Source organism: Xiphophorus maculatus, chromosome 16, assembly GCF_002775205.1.
Source record: "Xiphophorus maculatus strain JP 163 A chromosome 16, X_maculatus-5.0-male, whole genome shotgun sequence".
NCBI classification, from domain to species: Eukaryota; Metazoa; Chordata; class Actinopteri; order Cyprinodontiformes; family Poeciliidae; genus Xiphophorus; species Xiphophorus maculatus.
In genome coordinates this window covers 12,466,073-12,480,387 of record NC_036458.1, presented here as the reverse complement: position 1 = coordinate 12,480,387, position 14,315 = coordinate 12,466,073, and the positions used below count along the sequence as shown (strand labels likewise).

Genomic DNA, 14,315 nt, shown 5'->3' with positions numbered 1-14,315 from the left:
AACACTCTCCTGCTACAGGCCAAAGATTGATAATATCTCTTCAACAATGGAAGTAATGAAGCAAAGTAATCTGCTAACATTAAACTGAATTCCTATCAAAACAGGATGAAAATGAGAAACAGATCACAGAGATGATAATTTGTGAGCTTATTTTGAAATTTATAATAAGTTTAATATGAGCTATCACATCTTTTTCAACATATATGTCTCATGTCTCTTTTGCTTTTGGACCACATGTTCCTGTTAACAGAAAATAGAGACATGAGACTGACCATGTGAAGTTATCAATTTTTAAGACAGGAGTTCTCCCTCAACACCATCTTGGTAATTCTGTAGGCTTACATCTATCAGCCGTTTTTATGCCGACACAAGGCCAGTTAGTTGGAAAATCAGAATTAAAGCCTGCATTTGAATTCCAAGGCAAAATCGATACTCTAATCCTTGTGAAACCTGAGCACAACATTTTTATAGAAAAAATGTCAGGGAAAAAAAAAACCCAATAAGCTAAAAGAAAAAAAAAAAGTGGCTTTAAGGGAACTAAAACAATTACATCTCTGTATGTTTTCACTATTCTTTAAACTGCAGACTGAGTGAAGTCTTACAGTGAGCACACTGGCAGCTGAAACGTACCGTAATGAGCCGCACACTTTTTCCACTGACCAGTTTCTGTGTTTCCACTATGTGAGTTTAATGAGTGCTCTGGGTCTGCCTGCCTGGCTACCTTCAGAAGCTAGTTCATTAGAAGGGAATTAGAGCTGACGCGCTGCGTTCCTGAGAGGAAAAGAAAAGCAGGAATTGTCAGCAGAGGGGCCAGCTGTGGCCGTATCTGAGCTCCAGTCTCAGATGGGCTGCCAGGCTTCTGCTCCCCGGTTGGTATGAGTGCCATTGGGTGCACTCATACCACACATCGAGTGGAACAGAGGTGCAGGTATAAATGAAAACATTGATGACACCTTCTCATCAACCTCCAACTTCAACATATACCCACAATCAAAAATATCACAAATAAAATTACAACTGACCCCATCCTAGCCTCAAGATGTAGTCAGGTTGTTACATTTCATCACTTCAGCTTTTTTTTTTCAGATGTAGATCATTTCTACACCTTAGACAACAAGTAGATTCATAGATTAAAAATATAACAAAATTTTTTGGACAGTTTTTAATTTTAACGTAAAACTCCAAAGAGTATTGAAGTAATGATGACTACAATGGAAATGATTGACATTTTCCTTAACAAATTAAAAACAACACTAAAGCATTACAGGGATATAAATCCAATCCAGTCTCAGGAGAGTGGAGTGAAAAGGTGTGACTAGTTATTTACAGACAAGAGGTGAAATATTTCCTCTTGGTGTAATGAAATTATTTTCTACTCGAGTTGTAAAAGGATCTAAACAATCATTCTTTTATGATTTTAATATCTTTGCCAATTAAAGTAACTGAAACAAGACTAAAACTAGTACAGGTGAGTAAAATGCAACTAAAGATAAATTAAAGATTCAAATTAAAACTAAAATCTTGCATGATACCAAACCATTTTTAGGACTTTATCTTCAGAATGAATCAAAATACCAAATTACTGAGGGAAATCAATTAATCTGCAATGCACGAGTGACAAATATTACTACAAACATGCATAGAGGTGAGTATACACTTATGAAGAATGTTTGTGCAAACTGGAACAAATGGAAGTAGGACATGTTGAAGAAACATGCGCTCAAATGGGGAAAGAAGTGAACTGATATGGAAGCCTTGCTAGCATTAGTATCTGTTAGCATTAATGGTTTACATTAATGAAGTAAGAAAAATAATTACAAGATTTTAAAATAAACACATTCATTTTATTGTAGTTTTTCTTTAATCTTTAGGTAAACAAAACAAATGTAAAAAAAATAGCAGTTTAAAGAAAAAGCAGCTTGAAAAACATGATTCCTTAATTGCATCAGCTTCTGTTTCAGCTGAAGGTGATGAAACACCAAAATCTTGTTATTATTCATTTACGCACTAGGAAACAATCAAAGCATCGACAGGTCTGATTGTTATTTACAAAAAGCTATGTGATATGGACACAATCACACAACAAAATAGCTTAATTAGGTCTAATGACTCAAGTTGTGCATCTTCATGTTGGGTTGCACACAGAAACACACATGCAGAACTTTTAAATGCCTGCTAAACTGGTCCAGACTGGCTTGGTTATAAAACAGGCAGGTCACTGGTTGTAAATTAGCAGGAGGGCTCCTTCCCTTAGCATTCAGAGCTGGGCGAGGTTGGGATTTTTGCAGAATGTGGGTGGGCATGAGGAAGTTGGAGTATGTAAGAACCGTAAGAGAAGTTGGGTGTTACAGCACTAAAGGGAAACATAAACCCCTAACGTGCACATTAAGCCAACTCAGAAAAGTCAGAATGCTTTGGGGGCGGATGACAGAAATAAACAGCACATTTACTTTCAGTGTTGGCTTGTGAACACGGGGGCTGTATCTGTAAGGTGCTGTTGGCTGAGAAGTCCTGGAAAAGATGCGTTCCGCATTAACCCCGGCGGCCCCGGCTATATGACCATGTAATGACCTGTCACCAGGAGCCTGAGAACTGCTGGCACTCAAGACAAAGTCAGAAAAGAGACAAGGATGGGTGTTAGTCACAGACAGCAGCAAGGTGAAGATCAAAATGGGTTCTAATGACATCAGAAATATGGAGCAGACATGTTCACAGCTTGAGGGTGAAACTAAGAAAAAAGCTTTTAACAAAATTACATTTATCTATAAGAAATTAAATGAACCATACAGACTGATGGAATGCCTGGCAAAAGTATTCATACCCATTCAAACTCACATTTAGACATGTTAGAGTCCTCATTATTATGAAGGTATGAGGTAAACCAACACAAAGCATCACTTAACTGGGAATTGGAAGGAAAGTGACAGAGTTCTAACCTTAATTTTATTTACAAACAAAAATCTAAAAAGTGTGGCATGCATATGTATTCAGGTCCCAATGAGTGAATATTTTGTAGAGTCAATTTTCAAATGCAAATTCAGCAGCAAGTCCTTTTATGTTCATCTCTACTGGCTTTGCGCATCTACTGACTGAAATCACCATCCATTTCATTTAAAACAGCTCAAGCTCGGAAAGATGGACTGGAAAGAATGAAAATACATTTTCTAGTTGCACCAAAGAATCCTCTAGAGTAAAATCTTGCCTTTAACTTTTTTTTTTTTTTAAATGTCCACCTGCCTCAACCATTTGTGCTTGGGAACCAAATTTGTACAATTCCTGTTGTCTGGGACCACAGAAAATTGTTCCAAATGTTATTTGGGTTGATTTTTTTTGGACAACAATGTCCTAAAATGACATCTGATTTAAATTTGAATCTCCTGCAAATGACTGACTCCTACCAAATTACTTTTCCTTAAGCAGACCTACAGTAGCTGTTATTAGAAAAAATGTGAATTGGTTATCGTATTAGGAGCAAGAGCCAGCCCCCAAAATACTCTTCATAATTTGATTCTCTTCAAAAATAAACCACGGAACAAAAATTTCATGCTCTAAATAAGAAGAATGTTTCAGTGCACCAGACAGTTGCTGATGAAGTCAGTCTTGGTTGTTTACTCAGTTTTATTATTTTTTATTATTTTAGCAAACCTCAAGCAAAGACTGAGTAGTCGCTGTTCGAAACTCGGCGAAGCTCCAATGCAGTTGGTGTTTAACAAACCCGATGACTGACTTACTGCCTTAAGAAAATATTGAACAGTGAACAACATGATCACATGGACGTCAATGTGCTTAACAGCAACAGTCCAGCCAATAGTTGGAGCCTTTCTTCAAACAAAGGAGGCCTTGACCTTACAAATAATACATTTAAGAACGCATTCACACTGCTTTAAAGAACTGTGCATGACACTTTCCCTCTGGCACAGCCAAGAAAGAGTTATTGAAAACACTAAAGCTCTAAAATTTAGTAATTTATGGACACAAACACGACTGCTTTATGGGTATTTTTAAAGCCTCAACACACATGCAGACGGGAGAGAAGGTTCGCTCAAGGAGTAGGAATCAGAAGAAAAAACAACAACCTTAAAACACTACTGAGAATTTTAACAAAGCATCCCTATGGTTTTAGTTCACAAATGTTTTGGCTAAGCTTTGTCTTATAGTTTCACTTTATCAGAAGGCTTCATCTTTGTGGCTTTTCAGCTCATGTCAGTACAGGACTGGATTCACTAGAGATAATGATACGCTTACTCTTCAGTCAGTATCTTCACAAGGTGTTTTGCTTTTGTTTCAAGGTAGATGTACCCATTTTACACACAAAAACATGTTCATCTCTTTCCTGAAGGATACATTGGCTGGACAGTTTGAACCTTACATTTTCAGGCATCTGGAACCTCAGGATTAACCAGACTTGTGGAGGTCTTCAATTCCCTTTCTGATATCTTAGTTGATTTTGTTCATTTTTTATATGAAATGAATCATCCTATCACAAGCTTGCAAAGCTATGACATCATCATCTGGGCTTAGAAGCAAATTAGTCCTGTTGTTTGTAGTTCTGATTTTGAAGGAAGTATTAATAAATTAAAAAAAAAAAAAATTTAGGAAATTTTTTTTCCCACCAAAGTATTCCTTGGATTTCCATAATTCAATGTGATGTCAGATCACCCAAGAACTACCATCTTGTTTAAGAGACATATTTTACAAGTTCTGCTTATTTGGAATTTGAATTCAGGTGAACTCAAAAAAAAGAGATGATTGGAAAAAAAAGAGACAAGTTTTTGAAAATATTTTCTGTCATTTATAATTTCTTTTAAAGGAAAAAAGGGGGGTTGAGGGAGAATGTCATAAAATTGGAAATCAAATTTGGCATTTATTTATTTTGAGGCCATATCGGTCAGTCCTACAAGTAATAGAAAGAAACACTGTTCCTTTCAAAGCTAAGAAAAAACAAATATGTAAATAAAAATTGTTTACTAATTTCTCCATTTTTAAATCAGACATCAATTTTACCCCATCTCCTTTTAAATCCCTAAGATTTTTCTGATATTGTACCCCAAATCATGAACCACTGCCTTCTTCATAACTCTAATACTCTCTCTCAGACCCCTACACGCCTATCATCAATCATTTGCTTTAATGGCCAAGGCATGAAAAAGTAAAGCAAAAAACAATAAAAGTCTGATTTACTGTAGCAAGATGGTCAAAGACAGAAAGAAGAAAAAACGAAATACCCAAAAGAGGAGATAAGATTGCATCACATGAAGGCTGTTAATCATGATGGTTATGCATGTCTATGTATATATGAGATTGCATGTGTGTGTAAAAGTCCTAAGAAGAAGGCTTTGAGATCTATCATGCAACATCTGGGAGAGTTATAGATAGGGCAAAGCAAGAGGCGATTAAAGAAGACAACACAACTGCAACATGATGAACACCTTGATGGACTGTGACTTTTACAACCAGATCTGGTGCCATGATGCAGCCATGCATAAAAACACACATTTTTTAACTGTTCTTCTCCTCTACATTTCTGAGTATATCTGATCAGAGGAGAAGCCATGTTTGCGGCAACACATAGCGAGAGAGAGAACTGGTGATGAAAAGGTTAGATTTACAGTCTTTAACATTGCTTATTCAAAGAGTAATGTGTTGTAACAGAGCCAGGGAATTATGGAACTTGATCATTGAGATATGAAAAAAATCCATCACAAAGGAAGATGCATACCAAAATATTTTACATAAAGACAAAAAAAGGGTCACAGTATAGTTAGTTTATCCCAAAATTATTCAGACTACTGGCAGAAATCTGTTTTACATTTTAATAAAACCAGAATATAGAAAAATATTTGTTTATTATAGCATTTTCAGTCAAACCAACCTTTTAATTTGCTTCTACTGGTATTTTGATGAAATCATCAAAATCATCTTTGCTAAGGAAAGTCTTTGAGGTTGGAAGGCCTCATCAACCCAACCCTAACCCTTAGTTCACTGATCCTCCATCAGATTTAATTTGGGGGTCCAGCTGAACCATATAAAAATGTTTAAATAACTTTCAATAATAAAAAAAATATATATCTTGGTAAAGACCGATTAAACCTTAATCAACAAGGGGTATGAATAATTTTGGGTCTTAAATATTTAATATTCTTGACAAATATTTTTTGTAGGTTTTTTGTTATCTTTTCTTAGTTGATGTGTTCATTAAAATACTCACCTTTATAATTTATAAGATGTGTTTAGCTGGTTTTCTTTCTCAGTGTTCCTGAGATGCTGCAGTTTCTCTAGTTTTCTTTCTATTTTGCAAACAGAAACCTAAACTGTCTGTGCAGTCTGAAATCCACCACCTTCTCACAATAAACAACCCTGAGCAGACATTTACAAGCCTACATCCAGGCTCTGTCCACACTGCTCCAACAGCACACGATGAAGCAGCTTTGAGCAATTTGTTCGCAATACAGACTCATATTCCTCTGAGGAATAAAACTAAGAGCTGCTCAAGTTACAAAGAATTACATCAAGGTTAAAAGGATCCAATGTAGTAATCTGCAGACAGAAACAAACCAGTGACTACTTGTATCTTTTCTATTTAATCAGCTACTTGACCTCGTTTTAATTGTCAAGACCTTTCCAAGACAGTTGTCAGTGCTGTGAGTGACACACTTGCTATCTGTACTTGTATTTATCTTCTTTTGTTTGACCAGGCAGATCACTTTAGAGGCAAATTACTTCATGAGTGTCAAGGTAAAATCAAACACGTTAAAGGGAGATTTACGCAAAGATCTGGTCTGATCATAAAACACAGATAGGCCGAAGACGAATTAGTTCAATTAGTCTCTGGAACATAAACAATCGAGAATGTGTAACATGCATTTATCATTTACCTATTTTACTTAGATACCCTTAAATAAAATGTAAAGTAATAAACAGTCAGACTCCACCTGTATGTAAATTCAAAGAACTCCTACAAGAACTACAAGCCATGTGGGTGACATAGCAAACACATCGCAGAAGATGTCCTGCGCAAAAAACGACCAGCACATTTGGAAGAAAACCTGTTAGAGGCAGAAAAAATATTTAAAGAGAGGAAAAAGAAAAATTAACCCCCAGCCTCCATCCTGGCCCTCTTCCAGTTATTCACTATTTATGTTGATCAAATTAAAACACATTAAAGTTAGTGGGTATAATATAACAATGTGTGGAAAGGTTCATGAGGTGTGAATACTTTTGCATAACAGTATAATCTGTAGCACGGTGTGATTGTAGTTGTACGGTGAAAATCTTGGCCCCTAAAAAGAACTGATTAGAATACAGTACATACAGTATGACAACACCTCAGACTCAGATATGTTTGTTTTAATCTATTTATTTCATCCCTATTATCTCCATTTATCTATTGATTTTAATTTAGTTTATCCCAATGATTTGACTCATCCATGAAAAAAAAGGGAGATCCAAAGATTAACATAAAACAGGCCTCAATCCAGATGCAATTTTTTCCCCCCATTACATATTTTATTTGTCATGGTTCTCTGTGTTATATGGTCACTTAGAAAAAGAAAGTGCACATACAGTAAAAAAAGAATAGGAAAAAACCTTAAGGTGTGGCTTTTTGATTACAAGAAGATCTTGGACTGGTAATCTTGCACTGTGCAGGGATTCGACAGACGATAACCTCTCTGATCCTTATCATTTATTGGAAGTAATTCAATCGTTGAAATATGCATCGTGACCTGAAGTGATCTGTGCCGCATAGCTGCTCTCATCTCCTTCAAAGAGTGTGTGTGCAGTCATACTAAACATACCTCAGCTGAGCTGCTGTCTCTAACAAACTCAACCACAGGCATGTTTCTCTTACTCAATGCCTAGAATACCAGAGAGCAGAGTGAGAATATGACTAGAATGAAGAAGTAAGCAAAAGCAAAGAGAAAGAGCTGAGCAAATAGCTTGCAAGCATCTTTGAATAAACCAAACTGGTTCCCATTGCATTTAATGGATGAGGAAAGAAGTCACCAAAATAAATGAAGATATGATCAGATTTTAGAGTGAAACTAAAGAAAAGCCAAAAACAGAATCTGAAATAAGGAACATTAGTCTGAATTTATTTGAGCACTATTAATTATGATCATGGGAAAAAGTCAATTCTGTATGACCCTAGCTAAAAGTAACCAAGGGAGTGGAGGTCAGCAGGGTCTACTAACCCAACCTATGCTCCCTGTACCTCACCCCGTCACTGCAAGATCACTCTGCACTTCATCACCCTGAGTTTCTCAAATCAGAGCTGCAGCTAGTGCTTACAAATGTATACATACTTCTTAAATCTTTTAACATTTAACCATAATAAACCAATTTAGAGTAATTTTCTGCTAATTTTTTTCTACTTTGCAAAAAAAAACCCACCTCAGATTGCACAGATTTTATGTGAAGATTTATCTTTAAGTCTTGCCTTAGATTCTCAATTGGATATATTCTGGACTTTGACTAGGCCATGCTAGCACCAAAAGGTGTTGTTTGGCATCAGACAGGTGTAACTGTGGGATTGTCCTGCATTTAGCTCCATCCATATTCCAATTAATTTCCCTCTCCCATTTGAAACTAACAATTCCCACAAAAAACATGGCCACCACTGTGTTTTCTGGTGGGCATAGTGCAGACATGACGATTGCCGTGTTAGTTTTTAAGTTTTCTAAACTAATACTAAGTTTAAATGTGGTCGTTTCTGTGCTTATGTGTTTGCAGTGTCCTCTGCATGACTTGTGGTAAACTGCAAGTAGGACTTCATGTTTTTTTTTTGGCACTGTTGTATTTAGCAATTAGGTAGCTTCTGAAGGAACTAGATGTTATTTAGGGATGTCAGAAAAAAAGGGGGCTAAAGAAAAATGCAGGCCACAATTTTCAGATGTTCATTCCTGAACAGTTTGGACACCCACATGTCATTACATTTTCAATTATAGACTAGTTTATATTGATTTATCAGATAAAATCCCAGTAAAACTCTTGGAAGTCTGTCCATTGTAAAGACAACATATGAAGAAGTAGTAAATATTACTGTAGTTTCTGTTAGCTCCCTGTTTACAAATCCAGGTTGCTGCAGCTCACAGAAGATCCAGTTATAAACATCATAAGGTAATATCTTTAGTTGATTTAATACTGTAGGTTAGTGAAGCAGGGATTGCTTTTTGTGTATATTTACTACACTAATCTCTTCTGTGTGAAACAAGCAGCTCATGTGACCGTAAATGTTTAAAATACAATATCTGAGCTTATGGTACCTTTTCATAATGGCAAACAGAGCTCTGATGAGACCAATGTGCCCAAATTAAGCCAAGAGAAACAAGAAAATGACAAATATCTCTATACAGTATGTAATTATTGTGAAAAAATGAAAAAGCCAAAACAATAACAGACAAAAACAGGAACCAGATTTCTTTTAAAAACGTGCCCCAAAGCTAGATTCAACTCCCCAAATTGCGGTTAAAAAAGGTTGTAAAAATATGAAACCCCTTTAATTCTAAATCTAAGCTGAGTCGAGGAGATTCACTGATCCCTGAGCCACACTGGGTCCGACTACCAGATGATGCTGAATTATTTTATTCAAACTTCCTCTATAGAAGACAGCTTTATGAGGGGCACGATGACTTACAACGGGGTAAAGTTGGCTGTGAAGCTTGGATGGGAAGAGTCAATATTTCAACTTTAAATGATATATTGCATTGAATGGCAGGATTAATTGTTTGCTCTCACACAAACAGTAACAACTTCTGCTTTCAGTACACTCATTACTCCTCTTTCCACTGGCCATATTTTATTCCCTCATATCCAGCTTCCCAGAACTGTGTCTAATTAACCCTGCGTGCTCCTGGTTTGTTGGCCAGGTTCTTCCTCTTCTTTTTGCATGGCACTGCATTTTTCTTGGACATTGTTTTTCCAAGCTGCAGGGTTAAAGGGTTCGGTGGGAAAAAGGGCAAATGGAAGATGGCAGTCGCATCATGAGGCAGCCCACACACACAGCTGTCAGAGCGCATTTATGTGTGACTGCCGATGAAACGCACGTCCACCAAACTCAACTGAACACAGCTGACAATATTGAAGACAAACAAAGAGAATGCCCTCCTCAGCATCTAAACAACAAAGAGATGAATGATAATTAGTCAAAGACTATCTAAACAGGAACTTTTGAATTGGACTAATCATCTCTTCATATACTAATTATACAATGCTACACATATTTTATAAACATCAGTCCCAAAACATTATTTAACTTTGTTCTTTGGTCTAAATAAAAAAAAGACACTTTGAAAACACAAAGAGACGCAGAGAATTTTAAATGTATGCATATGTGAAATGAACCTCATGTGCACTGTTAGGTACGGTGGAGGATGTGTGATGCGAAGAGCCTGTTTCCCTTCCACAGGTCCTGGGATTTTTGCTGTATTCTTACAAGAAGATTTTAAATAACAATCTGATGAACTTTGTCTAAAACCTGAAAATGAGATGATATTGGACCTTTAAATAAAACAACTGGAAACATATGACCAGATCCACCCAGAAATGTCCCATTTTTCAGAAAATCAACTAGAGTTTAGATTTATGGCCCAACCAAAATGATTTGCTTGGTGGTCGGGTCAAACGCAGACATCAGTGACTCCCCTTGTAGACAATGGATGGATAATTGGATGGAACTTGCAATATGTGTCGATGTCTGATGAGCTGCTGCTTTGCAGCAAGAAATATGGTCTTATTTGGCCTCACAAAAAGTAAAAATCCACAGGAATATTTTTAACAAAACATGCAAATTGCAGCAATACATGTCATATTTTACTTTTAATTTGGCTGTGAATAAGAACATTCCTAAAAAAATGTAAAAATAGATATAAAACAAAACATTCAGTTTTGTTTTATAACTATTGTGTTATATCGATGTACAGTCCTGTCTCGAGACCTTCGAGGGTCTCGCGTAGAATTTCCCTTTTCAATAACAATGCTTTTGTTTTCCTTTTTTCCTGTTTTTTATGGATTCCTCATGATAGTATGATTCCAAATAATAAATCTCAAGTCAGTTTACACCCTCTATGAGCTGTATGGAGGTTCCATAAATGTCGGCTAAACCTGAACTTATAATAAAGGTGGAACAAACTATAAAAGTAACAGTAAATTATGAACGTAAAAGGTGAATGAGGTCAGAAATGACAGAGCATATAAAACAGAAAAAGGGGTCACACAACAACCAGAATGAAGTGAGACAGTTGGATGATTTAAGCACAAGTTTGCTCATCAATGCAGAGAGGCGAACAGCAAATTTAAGTGCAGACATGATTTGAGGAGTGATTATAAAACAGCCTGCAGAAATTCCCGTCAGCCCAGCTTGGCTCTACGTGGCAAAGTGCCTGCATTTAAAACTGTTAGCAGGCAGGAGTTGGCTCCAAGCTTCACGAAAGTTTTATAGGTTCCCCTGGGCAGAGCTATAAGCTGCCTCGCCATCTTTTACTGAACCACGGTGATTAGGAGCCCGATGTGGTGACGGCCCTGCAGCCACTGGACTGTGATTTACAGCTCAGACCAAATGCATGTTTTTTTTCCACTGTTTGTCATCACTACAAGAATTTGCTCCCCTTTCTTTTTATGTATTTGTTAAGTAAATAGCTATTTATTGTTGAAGTAAGAGCAAGTAAATGTGCAAATGGAAACATAAAAAGTAGAACTGTCAATCTCAAGTATGAACTAATTTACAAAACAGATCAAATGAAACAAGTCAACAGACGTGAAACCAATATGAAAAACCCAGGAAAGAGTTTTTATAAACTGCAAACTACAGATAAATGTGAGAATATGAGTTTTAAAAACCAGCCTCTTGTTCTATGCTTTGCTTCTGGACTCTCGGCTACTGAGAAAATTGTTACTTACTGGAGGCGTAGACTGTGTTGAAGTCTTAAATTCTACCCAATTGCTAACATTTAACTGCGACTTTATAGCACTGATCTGTAATTCACCAGATCAATGCTATGAAGCTTACCGGAAATCGCCTGCTTTATAAACAACCATCCTCCACTGCTAAGAGTGAAGTGTAGAGCTGAACGAGTCAGATTTTAATGTTAATTTAATGTTTGGAAGTGTGGCAAACACGGATTGAATGGCTTTGTTCACTTCCTCTGCTGCCACTGCTAAAATTACAGACAGGACTACAATTCAAAAACATTGCAGAAAATTTATGTCATCGTTAAATTCTCCTTCTGTTCGCTGATTGATCGGAGACAATCCAATTCAATGGGAAAAAACCCAGAAGAAGCAGAGAGATTAGAATCGAGCAGAAATGCGTGTAAGGCAGTGGCCAGGTTATGTTTTAAAGGCTAATTCAGGTAAAAAAAAAAATGTAATAAAAGAATTAGTTACTAATAATTTAGAATAAAAATTAATAAATAATGCAGTATCTCATTTAAAAGTATTTTTTTTTTGTCTTTGGATCTGTCAAACACTCTTAAATGTGTAAAACCCTTCAATAGAATAGCATGACCTGGACCTGGTAAAAGGCTGCAGGAGGTATTAAAGTTGTGAGTCTGAAAATGGGGCCTCATGTCTCGATGAGACTTTTCTGTGTAAACAAAAGTTAAGTAAAATAAAGTCATTCTTGGGCATCTTGAAGCCCAAGAAAAACAACCCAATTTTTCAAAATTCCCCCTTACCATCCCTCTCAGTGTGCGCAGTGTCAAGATAAATTTTCTCTGGTATTTACCCAGTCTTGTTTTTACAGTTCAACCTTCCAATTAATACTCAGGCGGCAGATACTGGAATCTTAGGTAAGTACGCATATATCTTGTTGTTAACTCCTGACTTATGAAAATGCTTGTAACAGTAACTTTATTGTCAATGTACCCACAAAATCCCTATCTAAGCTTTTATTTATTTTTCATAAAGGTTAAATCAAACAATCCGTACAAAGATTACATTTGAATTTGAATTATTATATTTAAAGTATGCTAAGTGCTATTATTGTGCTTTATTTCTGGTCACTGTTGTAAGATTCTAATTTTAAGACCCCAGTTGCAAGAAACCTTATTAAAGTACTACAGAAACCCCAGATCTGTGGGGGCCACCATAAACAACCTGAACCACTGATCTAAATAATTCACCAACAGTGCAGCTGGTTAACTTCAAGTCTGCTGCTGAAAATAGGAAAAAAATATGGACTCAATTAAGCACAAGATCAACAAAGAACAAACTTTCTTTTAAGCTAAATGTAAACAATGAGGTACAGAAAAATGTAAGGATGTATCTTTCCTTTTTTAATATTTCTAAATATGGAAAACCTTTCCTCTGGAATAACTGAGCAGTTCTATCTGGACCTTGTGGGATGTGTGTGAAATCTCTATTCCTGCAAATGACTGTAATACCTTGCAGATGGTATTGCATGTGTGTGCTGCACTGATAACTCCTAGCAGGAGCAGAAGGAGAGCAGAGAAAAGTCATGAACCACAGACTGTGGAGGCCAGTATGAAAAAACAAATGGTAGAAATTACACAGTGAGCACGGTTCCACAAGTGGAATTAAAGCACCCCTTGTCCGGAGGATCCCGGGGGTGGGGGTTGGTTTCAGGAGACACATGCGACCCGCCTCAGGCTCAGACACAGTGCTGCATGTTGAATCATTTTCTTGTTGAGAGTTTCTACACCTTTGGCCACGAGAGTGTAAGACAATACCGGAGTGAGAAATTTTAAATGGTTTAAGTTAGTTTTTAAAGTTTCATGAAAACACGAGGGGGAAACTGATGCTCTGCAGGAACGCACGTGGCATACCAAGACAAATATTAGGCAGAAGTGGCTGCAGGGCGCTGTGTAATTTAGTGACGTGTGGCTAAAAGTATACACAGGAAGTGTCACAGTTCTAGCAGCTATCATCTTTCTGTACCTGGCTTGGACAAGCCAACATCGAAACAGTCTCTCAGCTGCCAGTGGGTAGTTTGTCACTGGTGTCACGAAGTATTTGATAGCTCTATATATGCAACCATATGTGCACTACATGCACACTCAGATCAGGACCTACTCTCAATTTATTCAAATGTTTTGGATATTTTTTTTAGTTATTTTGCCATTTTACAGCCACACACTTGAATTTTTTTGAAACAAGTCCAGTTTAAAGTTGACCAAAAGCCACATATGGGACAATAGCTGAATATTTTGGCCTGCAAGCAAAAACTAAAATGAATCATCTAGTGAAACATTGGGGTGGCAGGATGATGCTGTGGGGATATTTTTCTTCTGCAAAAATAGGGAAGTTGGTCATGAATAATAGAAAGATAGATGGAGCTAAGCATAGAGAAATATTTCAAG

The 14,315-nt window shown here is 36.7% G+C and overlaps 1 protein-coding gene across 2 annotated transcripts in view; it reads right to left on the bottom strand.

The window, feature by feature from the left end:
* LOC102228224 (mitochondrial import inner membrane translocase subunit TIM16-like) overlaps window positions 1-14,315 on the bottom strand; it is a 116,975-nt gene that overhangs the window by 16,442 nt on the left and 86,218 nt on the right. The gene's annotated exons all lie outside the window — the stretch shown is intronic.